This window comes from Myotis lucifugus, unplaced genomic scaffold (assembly GCF_000147115.1).
Source record: "Myotis lucifugus unplaced genomic scaffold, Myoluc2.0 scaffold_28, whole genome shotgun sequence".
In the NCBI taxonomy this organism is placed as follows: domain Eukaryota; kingdom Metazoa; phylum Chordata; class Mammalia; order Chiroptera; family Vespertilionidae; genus Myotis; species Myotis lucifugus.
Window position 1 is genome coordinate 5,387,645 of NW_005871076.1, and position 13,929 is coordinate 5,401,573.

A 13,929-nucleotide genomic window follows, 5' to 3' on the forward strand; every position below is an offset into this window, starting at 1 on the left:
GGCCAATTGGCAGTGAGGTCCAGCTGTGACTATAGCGAGAGAGCTGCTGTGTAGGAGACACCCCTGTGGATCAGGACTTGCTTCAGTGGGGCTTTGGTGCTTACTGTGTCTGCCCCTTGAGTGTGTCACTTATGGATGTGTAGAGTTGTTAACTGGTATGGTCTGACACTGACCACTGGGTACACTGGCTCTTGGGTCTCCAGAGAGGTGCAAAGTCAGCCACTGCCTGGGGCCACCCAGCAGGAGCTACAGAGAGATCTTCAGATTCTTCCTCTTTGTATTGGGTTTGGAAGTGCCTAGATGAGACCCAGCTGTGAAGCAAGGCAGATTGGTGCTGGTGCTGGGTCTTGGGCCTTTTATTGATAGGTTTGGCACTCCCTGGCCCAGCTGCAGCTTATTTGAAAGATTTTATCCTGAGCAAGGAAAGGCCATTTATATGCAAAAGCTGCTGCACACAGCTTGGGTGAGGTAAATTGGATGAGGTGGGGTCTTAGGGAATCACTAGGGCAGAGCAAACAGAAATGGCTGCCAGTTAGCCCTGTGACCTGGGAGCTCCCAGCATAGGAACAATGATCCCTGCCAGCACCTCCATCTGGGAGAAAGCCTCCCTGAGTTCCTGCCCAGATGCCAGACAATCCAGTTCCTCCTCATATGTGTCTATGTTCCCCAGAGCCTCTTCCTGGAGCTGGAGCTCAGAGGAAGCAGGACCTTGTAAGTTCAATTCTTGTTGCCAGCCTTTTAAGAAGAACAGCTGGGTCTCCAGCAGCCTCTGTGTCACTGAGCCCCAATCTATGCTGGTTTTTATAGCTCACAGTTCTTACTGCCCGTAGGGACTTCTTTTCCCAGCTCTGGAACCCTGGGCTGGGGGTCTGGTATGGGGCTGGGATCCCTAGCTTCTCCCGGCGGCCTCCACAGAGACATCTCCCTCCCGATTAAAAAAGCGGCACACGTGGGTGCTGGCCCAGCCTGGTCCGAATCTCGGCACCTCCTACCAGTCTCAGTGTGCTTTCTTTAATACTTCTCTAGTTATAGGACTTCCATTCAGCCAGCTTTCCAGTGGTCCTGGATGATAGTTGTTTTGTATTTTAGTTGTAATTTTGATGTGGTTGTGGGAGGCAGTGAGTACAGGCATTTACTACGCCGCCATCTTCTGAGAAAAATCCCAAATTATTTTCTTAATTTGTTTGGTGGCAAAAACTGGAATTGACATGACTCAAAAGTCTTCATTTATTCCATTTGGTGTTACTATTGATGCATTTCATTGTGGAAATATGTGTTTGATTAAGGGCTGCTGCCCAGGATAATACATGTTTTGTTTTGTTTTGAAAAAAATATTTTTATTGATTTTAGAGAGGAAAGGAGAGGGAGAGATAGAAACATCAATGATCAGAGGGAATCATTGATCAGCTGGCTCATACATGCCCCCTACTGGGGATCGTGCCTGCAATCCTGGGCATGTGCCCTAACCAGGAATTTAATTGTGACTGCCTAGTTCATAGGTCAATGCTCAACCACTAAACCACACTAGCCAGGCTATACATGTTAAGTAAAATGTAGACAGCATAATATATTAAACTCCTAAATTATTTTTAAAATATTTGATTTAGAAACTCATCTGGCCCCAAGGATTTGGGATAAAAGATTGCACACTTGTATCAGATTTCTTCTTGATTCTCTGATTAAATATCTCCATTGATATTAGTCTTTAGATATCTTTTAATAAAAAATGGAATGTTTATATAGTGCTCTTATTATAAAGCTGGCACTGTGTAAACACTGTATATATTAGCTGATGAAGTCCTCACAGCAACCTTATAAGTAAGTTCTGTTATCCTCATTTTACAGATGAGAAACCTGAGGCATAGAGAGATTAAGAAAACCTGTCAAAATCACACAGCTACCAAGTGTCAGAGCTAGGAATTTAACCTAGACAATTTTCTTTCATAGCTTGCACTCTTTGCCATTGAATAACTCCCTGTCTCCTTCCCTCCTTCCCATACCTCTACTTTGGAGAAGTTTAGAATATTAACCCTTACTAAGAGTGTGGTTTCTATCTCTACTCTGAAATATCAGACATCAAAACTTTACATTTCTTGCCAGCTAGTGGCTCAGTGGTTGAGTGTCCCAGTGGTTTGATTCCCAATCAGGGCACATGGGAGCCTATAGGAGGCAGCCAATCAATGTTTTTCTCTCATCATTGATGTTTCTCTCTCCCTTTCCCTCTCCTTACCTCTCTGAAATCAATAAAAATATACATACATGCACTGAGATTGTCTATAAAGATAATTTGAGCCATTTCTATTTCCAGTTGAAATTGGAGATTTACTTATACTCATTCTTAATCTGATAAATTTTCGTATTAACTTTGCCTTTCACCATCCTTTTCCTTTCCTCTGAATATTCTTGGATAATAATGAGGCACCTCCCCTATTATTGTGGCCTTGTCAGATGTCAGGGCATGTTAAAAATTTGGCTTTAGTTTAGTGAGCAGCAGAATCCTATCTGATAAAGAGGGAATATGCAAATTGACCATCACTCCATAATGGTCAAGATGGTGGTGCCCATGGCAGAGGCAGGGATTCCGTAACACAAGATGGCTGCACCCACAGCAGACGCTGAGTTCCCATAACGAGCCTTAATGAGCAATCAGCAGGGACCTGAGGCTGCGTGGTGCTGGGCCAGGGCAGGGGACCTGAGGCTGCGCCCCCTGCCTGGTGGGGCTTGACAGGGGACCTCAGGCCGTGCCCCCTGCCCCGGCGCCAGGCTGGGGTACCTCATGCTGCACCTGCTGGGCAGGGGGCACAGCCTGAGTTCCCCTGCCAAGCTCCACTGGGCGGGGGACCTCAGGCTGTGCCCCCTGCTCGGCAGGGCTTGACAAGGGAACCTCAGGTCATGCCCTTCTGCTCAGCAGGGCTTGATGGGGAACCTCAGAGCTCATCCCCTGCCTGGTGGGGCTTGACAGGGACCTTAAGGCATTCCCCCTGCTCTAGCCCAGGCCAGGGGACCTCAGGCCGTGCACCCTGCCCCAGGCCGGGGGACCTGAGGCTGTGACCCCCCGGCCTGGCGGAGCTTGATGGGAGACCTCAGGCCACACTCCCTGTCCCAGGCCAGGGGACCTCAAGGCACACCCCCTAGCCCAGGCCGGGGGACCTCAGGCCATGCCCCCTACCCCGGTGCCGGGCCAGGCAACCTAAGGCTGCGCCCCCCACCCAGCGGGCCAGCCAGGTCTGGATCTAGCCCAATGGGGGCGGGACTGGCTGGGTCTGGGTCTCGTGCGATTTTGAGGTGCACGTGGGTGGGCGGGGACTTGACTCTGGTTCCCATGGAGTGCCCCAGACTCTGACAGGAGGAAGATTTTCATGTACATTTTACTAATTTTCTTTCATCTCTGACACTTCTATTATAAAGGGCAAATAGCAATATTAAAATATTTCCTCTAATTCCCTTTTAATGTGCACGAATTTCATGCACTGGGTCACTAGTCTGCTAAATAAAGCTCAGTCACTGCTTTGTGGGTTTCTTTCACTCAATGAATTATATAATTTGCATCAGATCACTTTATTGTAAGCATATAAATTAGCATTTTTTATTTGGGATTTTGTTTTTATTAGTTTGTCCTCATGTAATACTTCCTCCATAAGAAACTGAAATCATTTCTGTTCTTATTTATTTGTTTCTTTATTGGCTATATAAAAACAAGAGTGATTGAATATATATTGTGAGGTTAGGCAAAGACTCTATCATGTATAACTGTATAACATAGGTAAGGTCAATCTGAGCAAGTATATTGAACTTTCCAAGTACAGTGGGGCCTTGACTTACGAGTGTCCCGACTAATGAGTTTTTCGAGATACGAGCTGTCTCTCGGCCGATTTTTTGCTTTGAGTTGTGAGCTAAAATTCGGGTTATGAGCCAGCTTCAGAAACCCCACCGCTAGTTGGTGCAGCGAACGTCACAGTGAACGCCACAACATCAGCCCAGCATCACGTGTCTCACTCGTTCACTTTAAGATTTGACATACAAGTAATTTGAGTTACGAGCTCCGTCATGGAACGAATTAAACTCAAGGGCCCACTGTATATATTCTTGATTGTTTCAGAGATTCATTGTGAGACATTAAAAATATCACTTTTATCATTCTCTGTGAAAATTAATGTGTTCTTGAATACAATGATGAAAGTTCTGACACTCAGTAAAGCATTATCTTTTGTAATGTTGATAGACTTGTTCTGAGCCAAACACAGTTTCTCTAGGGTCATTCAACAGCTCATGTTTGCTAAGTTTAGGGGTGCAATTTATGGTCACCTGAGCTAAAAAGGAATTAAACCCATCAATTTTATCGCATTAGCGTACTGCTGAACCAAACGGTCCTAACAAGTCAGTTATTAGATTGCTGAGAAAGAAATAAAAAAGAGACTGAATAAATACATACATGCACTGAGATTGGCTATAAAGTACATCAGTCTATTCTGTGGAAATTGAGGGCTTTGCCAGGCTTACCTTGAGTAATTTTCTATCTCCATATCCTGAGGGATAAAAAAGATGAGATTTTCTCCTAAGATCATGATCCTGGACACACAGCTTTTCTCCACTAGGTTCTCTGTAATATTCTACATTCTTATTGTCCAGTACAAAATTTTGAGGCACACCAACAATATTTATCAAGTTGTGACCTGGCTCAGTTGGCTGAAGCATCATTCCATGTACCAAGAGGTTGCCATTTTGATTCCTGCTCAGGACACATGTTCAGGGTTTTGGGCTCCATCCCCAGTAGGGAGTGTGCAGCAGGCAAAGGATGCTTCTTTCTCATTGATGTTTCTCTCTCTCTACCTGTCCCTTCCTCTCACTCTCTCTAAAATAAATAAAAACATATTTAAACAAATATTTATCAAGGTGTAACATGTCTGGGGATAAAAATTCAATATTTACAATTCACCTCACCTGTATATAAATAAATTTTAATGAAATTATGTGAACAACTTTTTCTAGCTCTTCTGTTTTTTCCCAACCTTTATTTAAGAAATCCTCCTTGTCTGGCCAGTGTGGCCCAGTGGTTGAGCTTCAACTGTTGAACCAAGAGATAACTGGTTGGATTCCCAGTCAGGGCACATGCCCGGGATTTCCAGCTGGATCCCCAGGGGCAGGGAGAGGGGGCATGCAGGAGGCAGCTGATCGATCAATGATGTTTCTCTCTCATAAAATTTTCTCTACCTCTCTATCCCTCTCCCTTCCTCTCTTTCTAAAAATCAACAAAAAACATTTTTTTAAAAAAGGGTTTAATGCACACCTTAAAGTATTTTTCCCCCATCAAAAAAGAAAAAAAGAAATTGTAGGGAGTGGCTCTAGGGTCAAGCCTCCGGCTGATCTGTGGCAGGGCCACAAACAAGTCCCAGCATAGAGGGCAGAGCTCTCCTAGCATAATTAAGTCTGACCTTGTAGCCCTCCCTATTTCCTTCCTAAGTAGCTAATGGGCTGTGGGAGGTGCAGCAAGTGTTGCCAAAACAAGAACATTTGTATACATGTTAATCTACCCTTGTTTTAATCAGACTATAACATAAAGCATTGGCTTGCAGGCTGGGTCTTTTGTGTCCTCATCCAGGTACAGGAGATCCACCGAGCCCCAGCTGTATTCTCTTGTCTGTCTTTTCTTCATTACTTCACTGCCCCTCCTCAGGTTCACCCTTGGCCGTGCTGGAGCGGCACAAGAAATCCCTCCGGTGGTAGTCAAGAACTGGGCTGGGTAATCCAATCTCCAATGTTCAAAACTCTGCTCTTAAATTTCTAACTATGTGACCTTGGGCAAATTAACCTCTATAGGCACCAGTTTCCTCATTTATCCAATGAGGATAATAATACCAACTTTTACATAGATATATTATGAGGATTAAATTAGTTAATTCATAAAAAGCATTTAGAAGAGGATCTGGCACATAGCACTCCATAAATGTGAATTCCCACCTGCTGGGGCACTAACTTTTCTTGTTTTTCTTTCCCTTTCTCTTTCTCTCTCTCTCTCTCTCTCTCTCTCTCTCTCTCTCTCTCTCTCTCTCTCTCTCTCTCTCTCTCCAGATTTCAGACTCAACAGTTTTGGCCTAAGATTAAAACTGTCCTCTTACTCATTAGATTAATCAACTGCATTGCTTTGAAAACCTCTAAGTATTCTTTTCTTTTCTCATTGTTGGACCATTTTACTCTTTCTCTGTCTGAACACCTTTTTTATTGGTTCTGTATAGTAAGTTTTCCATTTACACATTGAAAGCTTTTTTTGTGTGATTACTAGGGTATGAGTTCCTTGAGGGACTGTCTCAATTTTCTCTATTACTCCAGTCCCTTTCTTCCTCCCTGCTGCAAATCTATGCTAAAGAAAGGGTTTTGTGGGTTTTTTTTTTTAAACAATGAATTAATTTATTTAGCTTTTGTATTTTTTGCTCATTTTATGCTGGGTATTCTAATCTGAGCTTCTAGTTTTCCTGAAAATTCTCTTTCCCCAATTATCTCTGGACATTTTAACTTCAGCTGGTGATGCTGAGATCCCATCCTGGATCATCATACTTTTTTGGCAGGTAGGAAGTTCAGTTTACCACATACTCCGTTCATATGTTAGAAAAAAAATCCCATTTAATTCACCTGAATTTAATTTTGCTTATATTCTCTTGATTTCAGATAAACTGATTACTCTCTTTAAAATCTATCAGCTTTGAGAGGGGTTCTATCTTGAAGAACTGTTTCATTCTTTATTTGGAGATAGAGCCATACTACCCTCAGTTTCTTTACATGCAGAATAAAAATCAGCTCTTCTCACTTGGAAGAAAGGAGAATGAATTATGCCAATATTTCTAAATTTTATTTTTAATATATATAAAAGATATATGTAACACATAGGATTAATAATATAATGACATACCCAACTTGAGTGCTAGAACATTTCTCAGTAACTTGTATCTACTTTTGTGTTCCTCCTCTATCTCTTCCCCTGCCCTCAGAGGTTACCAGTATTCTACATTTTGTCCTTCTCATTCCATTGATGTTTTCTTTTTTAAAGTTTAGGTTTATGACAAATGTATATATGCTAATATGTTGTTTAATTTGTCTATTTTTGAGCTTTATAAAAATGCTATCATCCAATATATAGTTTTTTGGGATTTACCCTATTAGCACTATGTTTCTAAATTCATTCATGTTGTTGTATAGAATGGTTGTCCATATTGGTTTTTTTTAAATATATTTTTATCAATTTCAGAGAAGAAGGGAAAGGGAGAGAGAGATAGAAACATCAATAATGAGAGAGAATCATTGATCAGCTGCCTCCTGCCTCCCCCGGGAGTGGCTCCTGCAACCCAGGCATGTGCCCTGACCTGGAATCATAGGTTGATGCAAAACCATTGAGCCACACCAGCCAGGCTGATTGTTCATTTTTAATACTAACATTCCATTGTGTGAAGATACTACAATTTATTCTCCTGCTGGTACAAGTTGGGTTGTTTCTAGCCTTACAAAAATTTATAAACATTGATGCATTAAAAATTATTATGCATGCCTCCTGGTCACATATGCAAGTGTTTCTTTTGGTTATATACCTAGAAGTAGGGGTGCTGGTTTATGGAGTTTGTAAATATTTAACTGTGAGATAACGAATGCAAAATTGTTTCTCACTCTCCCATAGTTTATAAGAATTCTACTTATTCCTCAGTATTTGGTATTTTTACACTTAATTTTTGCTAGTGTACTGGGGGTAAAATGGTATATACTTATTTCTTTTTTATAGAATGAAAATCATTCTTACCTAAAGCTTTTTAAAACTTCCTCTTCCTTTTGATATTAAGAGTTTGCAGCCTGCCTGGCCAGTTTTCTCAGTGGTTAGAATGTTGGCCTGCAGACCAAAGGGTCTTGGGTTGGATTCTTGGTCAAGGGCACAAACCTGGGTTGCAGGTTTCCCAGTCTGGTCGGGCGCACACAGGAGGCAACCAATTGCTGAGTTTCTCTCTTTCTGTCTCTCCCGGGTGCCAGAAGGAAGCTGGCGCTGGCAGCTGGGCGAAGGAAGGCTTATTCTTGCATGAATTTCGTGCCTCTAGTCTATATATAAAAGCCTAAGCGACCATCTGACCATTCAACAGGTAGCTATGATGCGCAATGACCACCAGAGGGCAGACGCTCAATGCACAGGCATGGAAACATGAAACAGACTGATGAATCTCAGAGGGAAGGGGGAGGCGGGAGGGCGGGAAGAGATTAACCAAAGATTTTATATGCATACTAGGGGCCTGGTGTATGGATCTGTGCACTGGTGGGGTCCCTTGGTCTGGCCTGCAGGGATCAGGCCAAAACCATCTCGGTGCACTCATTTGTGCACTCGTGGGGTCCCTCAGCCTGGCCTGTGGGGATCGGGCTGAAACTGGCAGGCCAAGGGACCCCACCAGTGCATGAATCGGTGCACCGGTCCTCTAGTTTTAAATAAAAAGCTCCTTCAATCTGTTGATCGGGAATATTTCTGTTGAACCAAGCTTAGTAAAAGCTATCTTTATATAATTCCTTGTATTTTAATTGTACCAAAGAGATTCAACTTACCGTCTTTTAACATGGCTATACCATCTAACACAAATTAGTCTCTCAAAGAAATTTCAGAACTCCAAATGTTCATCTTACTAGTTATCCACTGAATTGACACACACATTAACCAGGAAAATAAGCCCAAACAGATGGTATAGCTACATTGTGCCCTAAAACATGTGGGTTTTTTTTAAATTGAAAAAGCCATCTTGTATATAACAGTTTTCATCAATAACTAAAAACACATGGAAATGGAAAAAGAGAATCCAAGATAAATGGCAATATATGTATATTTTGAAGAAAAACTTTTAAGCACCTTGTGTTTATTGTCTTTAAAAACAAATATGTGTGTCATTTATCTAGTTTTTCTTGATTTTGAATGAAAGGTTTTTGAAGGAAGGGGCTGTGTGTTTGCTTTACGTTTCCTTATTATATTGTTAACTATAGTGTCATATCCCAAAGGGGAACTCAGAAAATATGAATTGAGTGTAAAAGTTCCTTATTTATCATCAACATATGTTGACTGACAAAATGATTGAGTGGATATTTATGACCAAGCCATAAGAAAGCTGCAGTTTGCTTGCTTCTCTGTGGTCTATAGCTATTGTTGGAATTCAGGGTGAATACATTTATTCCAGGAAAGTGTTTTTCAACTTTACTTATATAGCTAAAACTGTGTTTAGTAAAGTTGCTATCAGTGTTTGGTTTCTTTCTCTGTTCTCTTTTCAAGCCAGGTGTTAATCCTCATTTCCTCATTCCAGATATTCACCACTATATTGATCAAGTTGCTGCTGAAGGGACACTGACTCCTGGATAGCTTCCTCCAAGTCGGGGCTTTTTCTTTCTATCATGCGAAGTAAGTGAGCTTTTTTGTTGTTTGTAAGTGGTAATCTATAAAATGGGGCAAACTTAGAGGTTAAGCCTTTACTTCTCACATGGATTGCAACATGACAACATTCTCACTGTAGTAGGCAGCCACCATGAAGGCCCTCAGTGATTCCTGACTTCTGGTATTTACACACTATTATAGTCCTCTCCCACATTGTATGAGGATTGGTCTGTTTGACCAATAGAATATGGCAGATGTAGTGGTATGTCACTTGCAAGATTAGATTATGAAAGACTACAAGGACACAGGGACCACAGGCAAAATTGGAACCTCAACTAGTTCTAAAGGGAATTGTTTCTGAGGTTGGAAAGTGCTAACCCAAATTCCATGCCAAGAAGATCCAGGTCTTTCTTGGATCTAGAAACAGTGAGAGAAAAACCTAGAGATATAAATAGAAATAAGTGGGAATTTCACTAAAAGCTATTGGACAAAAAGAGACCACCTAATGAAAAGAAATGAAATACTGATACATGCTCTAACATGGTTGAATCTTAAAAACATGCTAAGTGAAAGAAGCCAGTCATAAAGACCAGATATTATATAATTTTATATGTAATGAAGGGGTGGTGGTGAGGTGGGGGTTTGGGATGTCATGGCTTAGTTCAGGATTACTTTGGAAATAATAAAAAAGTTCTAAGACTGATTGTGGTGATGGTTGCAAAACTCTGTAAATAAAGCCATTGAATTGTACACTTTGAATGAGGAAACTGTATAGTTTATAAATTATATATCAATAAGGCTGTTTAAAAAAAGACTGTGGCTTCCTTCTTGGACTTTCTCTCTCTTCTATCACTTGTTCTGAAGGAAGTCAGCTGCCATGTCTTGAGGACACTCAGACAACCTAACTATGGAAAGACTTACGTTGTGAGGAACTGAGGTTTCCAGCTAACAGTCAAAGAAGAACTGAAGCCTGCCAAATAACCTTTTCAGTGATCTTTGCTAATCCTATAGGTGGAAAATTGTGTCTTACTGAAGGTTTAATTTGCACTTTCCTATTATTAGTCATATTAGGCATAATTAATATGTTTAAAGGCATTTGTAAGAGAGCAAGAAATAAAAACACGAACACCATATTCAATGGTGTGAGGAAACATCTTTAATCCCAAGGCATCAAATATGAAAGTTAAAAGTGGATGGAGATGCCCTAGCTGGTTTGGCTCAGTGGATAGATCGTTGGCCTGCGGGTCGAAGGGTCCTGGGTTCGATTCTGGTCAAGGGCATATACCTCGGTTGCAGGCTCCTCCCTGGCCTGGGCCTCGGTCAGGGTGCATGTGAGAGAAATCACTGTGTTTCTCTCACATCAATATTTTTCTCTGTCTTTTCCTCTTTCTTCCACTCTCTCTAAAAATCAATGGAAAAATAGCCTCAGGTGAGAGGCTAAAGAAAAGCGATGGAGAAATGACAAATGACTTAGGTTAGAGAAAGGAAAAAACCTAGATACTGCAGCAATGGAACCTCAGAGAGCCAAGGAATTGGAGGGGTAAAGAATATATGCAGGGAAGGAATGGGCTGAAGGGTGTGGATTATTTAAAAGTTCTTACAAGGATCATGTAGAACCCAGATGCTCACCCTCTACAGCCACCATAGTAGTCAGATGCTTTCTTCTACTTCAACATACAGGAGATGGAAGGTATCTTCTTTGGAGAAATTGAACTAGAGAACCTCTGGACTTGGTTACGTCAAGCTCTGGGGAATGAGTATGAAAACAAATGTATGGGCCCTGGCCAGTGTGGCTCACTTGGTTGGAGCATCCTCCAATACACCAAAAGGTCACAGGTTCAATTCCCAGTCAGGGCACATAGCCAGGTTGCAGGTTTGATCTGCATTTGGGGTGCATGTAGGAGACAACTGATTGATGTTTCACTTTCACATCGATGTTTCTCTCTCTATCCTTCTCCTTCCTTTCTCTGTCTCTCTCAAATCAATAAGAGTATGTCCTTGGGTGAGGATTAAAAGAATAACAAATAAATAAAAAATAAAAATCCTTGTATAACTTTAAAAAAAGAAAGAAAACAAATGCATGGGATGAAAACATGAAAGTCTATATTCTAAACAGGACATTCTACTCTTTTCCCTACCCAGCTTTAGAAAGCTAGCAACCAGGTTGTTTTATCTCCAGGCAAGAAATAAGAGGATCTTTCTTTGAAAACCTGAACTAATCCAGAGAAAATATAATTTTCTCTACTTTAGTTTTTTAAAAAGCCATGGTATAATAGATTCATAACACATCCAGAATATAACCACCTCTCCCCACCTTCACTTACTACCATTCTGGTGCTAGCCACCATCTTTCCGTACTTAAACTATTATAGCATTTTCCTGTCTCTAGAGCTAACTGTCAACTTAGTAGTCAGAAGAATCCTATCTAATAAAGAGGGAATATGCTAATTGACCCTCATGCTGTTGCAAAGATGGTGGTGCCCACAGCCAATAAGGAGGGAATATGCTAATTGACTGCCCCACCCTCAAAGATGGCAACACCCACAGCCAATAAGGAGAGAATATGCTAATTGACTGCCACACCCTCAAAGATGGCAGTGCCCACAGCCACAAGATGGCAGTGCCCAGTCCCCCTCCACGCCCGCCGGGGCAGCAGGTGTGCCGCAAGGCCGGGCCCATGCCTGCCTGCCTCCAGAGACCCTCAGTCCCCTCAGTCCCCCAGCCGCCCAGGGCCGGCCGAGGCACAGGTAACCAAAGCCGGCCAAGGCTTGCACTGCCAGCAGTGGTAGCAGCAGAGGTGTGATGGGGCATCGCCTTCCCCTGATTGCCGGGCCGCCTCCCACCCCTGAGAGCTCCCAGACTGTGAGAGGGGGCAGGCCAGGCTGAGGGACCCCCCCCCCCCCCAGTGCATGAATTTTCATGCACCGGGCCTCTAGTCTTTTTATAATAGAGGTTAAATTATATTACTTTTCTATCCTTATAATTTTTATCTCCCTTTATTTTTTCACAGCATATTATATTTTTTCAGATATTATATATTTATTTGCTTAATTATTTATTACATATCAACCTTGACTAAAATGTAAGCTCTCTAGGGGAGAGATTTTTTCAATTTTTGTTGCCTGCCATATCCCCAGAATCTAGCATAGCATACATTTGTTGGTTGAAGGAGTCTATCAATAAAGGGGTGATCGTATATACTTTTCTCTTTTGAATTTTTAAATGGTTAGTTATTGCGATAAATTTTCTGATGTTGAACTATCCTTGCATTCCTAATGTGATTCCACTTAGTTTGGTGTTTAATTCTTTTAAGATGCTGCTGAATTTTATTTGCTAGTATTTTAGTTACTATTTCCTCAGTAGAATTTCTTTAATTGTGGTACCTTTACTGGATTTTGTTCTTTTATCTGCTTTGGATTGAAACAAAGGAGCATTTTTTTTCCCCCTCAAGGCAACCTAAATTTATCTTGCTTAGCAGAAGAGAGATGAATTTGCTCTAATTTAAAGAACCAGGATTATTTCAGTTCATATTTTTCTCCAATATTTGAGGCTGAGGTTCCTCTCAAGTCAAGTTCCACTTACTGATCATGTCCATTAAAGTGTTGGTGAGGATGTGGAGATATTGGAACTTTCATATATTACTGATAGGAATGTAACTGGGTGGGCCCCTTGTGGAAAACTGTTTGGCAGTTCCTCAAGAAGTTAAATCTAGCCCTTGCAATTTTTTTTCAGTGGTTAGAGCATCAGGCCTCAGATCGAAGGGTCTCAGGTTCAATTCCCCATCAAGGGCACATACCTGGGTTGCAGGTTTTGATCCATGTCCCTGGTTGGGGCGTGTGCGGGAGGCAACCAATTCATGTGTTGCTCTCACGTCGATGTCTCTCTCTCTTTCTCTTTCCCCTCCCTCCCTCCCTTCCACTCTCTCTAAAATCAGCGGAAAAAATATCCACAGGTGAGAGTTAAAAAAAAAGAAGTTAAATATAGAATTACATATGATCTGGTAATTCTACTCCTGGATATATTTCCAAAATAATTGAAAACAGATGTTTAAACAACAACTTGTACACAAATGTAAATAGCAGACAACTCAAATATCCACCAAAAGATGAATGGATAAACAAAATGTGATACATCCATATGATAAATATTATTCAGTCATGAAATGAAGTCCTAGTACATGCTACAACATGGATGAAACTTGAGAACATTATGCTAAGTGAAAGAAACCAGGCATAAAAGCCCAAATATTATATGATTCTATTTATATGAAATATCTAGAAAAGGCAAATCTGGATATTGAGGTAAGTCAGTCTCTATAGCCTAATAGACAGAAAGCAGACTAATGGTTGCCAGGGGATAGGGAAAGGAGGGAATAGGAAATGACTGGTTAATGGGTACAAGGTTTTTTTGGGGGGTGATGAAACAGTTCTGAAACTAGATGGTGGTGATGGTTGCACAACGTTGTAAAATGTACTTAATGCCATTGAATTGTACACCTTAAAAGGATAAAATGGTAAATTGTATGTTATATAGAGTGGAGGAAAGGTAGGTTT

At 41.4% G+C, this 13,929-nt stretch overlaps 1 long non-coding RNA gene across 4 annotated transcripts in view; it reads left to right on the plus strand.

Annotated features, from left to right (window-relative positions):
• Positions 1-13,929, plus strand: part of LOC102430804 — a 32,147-nt gene that overhangs the window by 7,298 nt on the left and 10,920 nt on the right. For all 4 annotated transcript variants that reach the window (XR_002828655.1, XR_002828653.1, XR_002828654.1 and 1 more), the window contains exon 3: positions 9,309-9,403. This is a non-coding gene — a long non-coding RNA (uncharacterized LOC102430804). The remainder of the gene's footprint in view (positions 1-9,308; positions 9,404-13,929) is intronic.